The 2,929-nt window shown below is 42.6% G+C and overlaps 1 long non-coding RNA gene and 1 other non-coding gene across 2 annotated transcripts; both read right to left on the minus strand.

Moving 5' to 3' along the window:
- Positions 1–1,349: 1,349 nt before the first annotated feature.
- On the minus strand, positions 1,350–1,421 carry trnae-uuc (transfer RNA glutamic acid (anticodon UUC)). The gene has a single exon. It is a non-coding gene; the product is annotated as a tRNA-Glu (tRNA).
- Positions 1,422–1,948: 527 nt separating this feature from the next.
- Positions 1,949–2,708, minus strand: LOC129096444 (uncharacterized). The gene is made up of 3 exons (XR_008531426.1): positions 2,556–2,708; positions 2,170–2,405; positions 1,949–2,045 (listed from the first exon to the last, which is right to left on the minus strand). It is a non-coding gene; the product is annotated as an uncharacterized LOC129096444 (long non-coding RNA).
- Between the last annotated feature and the right edge of the window lie 221 nt (positions 2,709–2,929).

A 2,929-nucleotide genomic window follows, 5' to 3' on the forward strand; every position in this document is an offset into this window, starting at 1 on the left:
TTAACAAACCATACTATGACTTTTTTCGACATTCTATACTACGACTTTTTTATGTTTTTTTTCAACATGCTATAATATGACTTTTTTATGACTTTTTTCGACATGCTATACAATGACTTTTTCGACATGCTGTACTATGACTTTTTACATGGGTTTCTATGAGCTTTAATTGACATGACAATACTGTTCTTGGATATGAAAATCAATGTTCAAAGTTTGTTTAAAGTCATGTTCCCATACCAGGAGCTGAACCCAGGCCGCCTGGGTGAAAACCAGGAATCCTGACCGCTAGACCATATGGGACACAGGGTAGGGATTTTGGGCCCCATGAAAGAATCTTTACAGGGCCCCCAACACAGCGGCAAAATGCCTCTCTGGGCCCCCCTCCATCATGGGCCCCTAGAATCCGTCTCCTTTACCCCCCTTTTCGGCATGGGACATATTGTAGAAATGTATTGTTTTTTTCATGACATGCTATACAATGACTTTTTTTGACTTTTTTCAACACGCTATACTATGACTTTTTCATCATTTTTTTTTTTTCATCATGCTAAACTATGACTTTTTTTGACATACAATACTATGACATTTTTCGACAAAAAAATATATTTTTCCATGGGTTTCTATGAGCTTTAATTGACATGACAATACTGTTCTTTGACATGAAAGTCAATGTTCAAAGTTTGTTTAAAGTCATGTTCCCATTTGAACCCGGGCCACCTGGAGTGAAAACCAGGAATCCTGACCGCTAGACCATATGGGACCTTTTGTAGGAATGTATTTGTTTTTTATGACATGCTATACTATGACTTTTTATGACTTGTCATTCTATGACTTTTTTCAACTTACTGTACAATTACTTTTTCGACATACAATTCTATGACTTTTTTCCGACATACAATACTATGACATTTTTTGACAAAAAAAATGTATTTTTACATGGGTTTCTATGAGCTTTAATTGACATGACAATACTGTTCTTGGATATGAAAATCAATGTTCAAAGTTCATTTAAAGTCATCTTCGCATACCAGGAGCTGAATCCTGGCCGCCAGGGTGAAAACCAGGAATCCTGACCGCTAGACCATATGGGACATATTGTAGAAATGTATTTGTTTTTCATGACATGCTATACAATGACTTTTTTTGACTTTTTTCAACACGCTATACTATGACTTTTTCATGATTTTTTTTTGTCATGCTAAACTATGACTTTTTTCGACATACTATACTATGACATTTTTTCGACAAAAAAATAATTTTTGCATGGGTTTCTATGAGCTTTAATTGACATGACAATACTGTTCTTTGACATGAAAGTCAATGTTCAAAGTTTGTTTAAAGTCATGTTCCCATACCGGGAGTTGAACCCGGGCCACCTGGGTGAAAACCAGGAATCCTGACCGCTAGACCATATGGGACCTTTTGTAGGAATGTATTTGTTTTTTATGACATGCTATACAATGACTGACTTTTTTTTGACTTTTTCATCATTTTTTGTCATGCTAAACTACGACTTTTTTACTAGTCGATGCACATCTTGTTTTGTCTTTCTGGTGCTCAGTCAGTTGTTTCATGTTGGAGCGTGAGGGGCCACGGTCACAACTCTCAGGGCGTGAGGGGCCACGGTCACAACTCTCTGTGCGTGAGGGGCCACGGTCTCAACTCTCTGAGCGTGAGGGGCCACGGTCACAACTCTCTGGGCGTGAGGGGCCACGGTCACAACTATCTGGGCGTGAGGGGCCACGGTCACAACTCTCTGGGCGTGAGGGGCCACGGTCAAAACTCTCTGTGCGTGAGGGGCCACAACTCTCTGTACGTGAGGGGCCACAACTCTCTGTGCGTGAGGGGCCACGGTCACAACTGTCTGTGCTTGAGGGGCCACGGTCACAACTCTCTGGGCGTGAGGGGCCACGGTCACAACTCTCCACGGTAGACGTGAGGGCCACGGTCACAACTCTCTAGACGTGAGGGGCCACGGTCACAACTCTCTGGGCGTGAGGGGCCACAACTCTCTGGGCGTGAGGGGCCACGGTCACAACTCTCTGTGTGGAGGAAAACACATTTGGTATTATTCAAACAACATTTGTAGGAGACAGGGTTGGGTGTGACCACACCATTTTAGAGGCAATTAGAGTAAATCAATTCAATGATATCTCATTTATTTACCTCTCTGTATTTATTTCCAGTCAACCCTCCTCCTGTAGGCTGGGGGACCTCCTGCTGCTTCAGGCCACGAGACGAGCTGCTTGTCCATCTCAGAGCTACACCTTCAGCACCTGCAGAAAGACAATGGGAAGGGAAACAACAAGCTTACCTGTGAAGTTCCCGTGGCTGCTCACCTGGGCTACATGTTCCTCAGGAGCCCGCCACATAAAGTCCCACTATCCCAGGCTGCTCTACATCTGAGAACAGACACAAAACAGTCAGTCAGGACACAGTTGGTGGATTGAACAATCTGTCTTAACCAGAGAATGTTTGTGTGTTAAATGTAAACAACACTAGAGATAGTTTGGTGTCTGTTTGACTTCAGGATGACAGTGTTGTCCTCTTACCCGTCGCTGGTAGAGCAGGATGTAGGCCGCTCTCTGACGACGTTGGCAGACAGAGGCCCCTGTAGTCTCTATGACCTCGGAGTCATTATAGGTGAGCCAGCGGTCAGCAGAGTCGTCCAGCTGCGCCTCTGGGTGCATCCCGTCACTCACGTAGTGTCCTAACAGTAGAAACATCAACGTTAAATCAGTTGTCTTAACATGAGGAGCTTATGAAGGTTAACCAACTTAGAACTGATGTCTTAGAACAGAGATTCAGAGAATATCAAGAACATGAAATATTTTACAATGTCAATTGTTTTCCTAAAGAAAACAACATCTCCTACACATGATGTAATGGATTACTTTTACATTAACAACAAAAAGTTATTTCTAAA

The sequence above is a fragment of the Anoplopoma fimbria genome, chromosome 9, assembly GCF_027596085.1.
Source record: "Anoplopoma fimbria isolate UVic2021 breed Golden Eagle Sablefish chromosome 9, Afim_UVic_2022, whole genome shotgun sequence".
NCBI lineage: Eukaryota > Metazoa > Chordata > Actinopteri > Perciformes > Anoplopomatidae > Anoplopoma > Anoplopoma fimbria.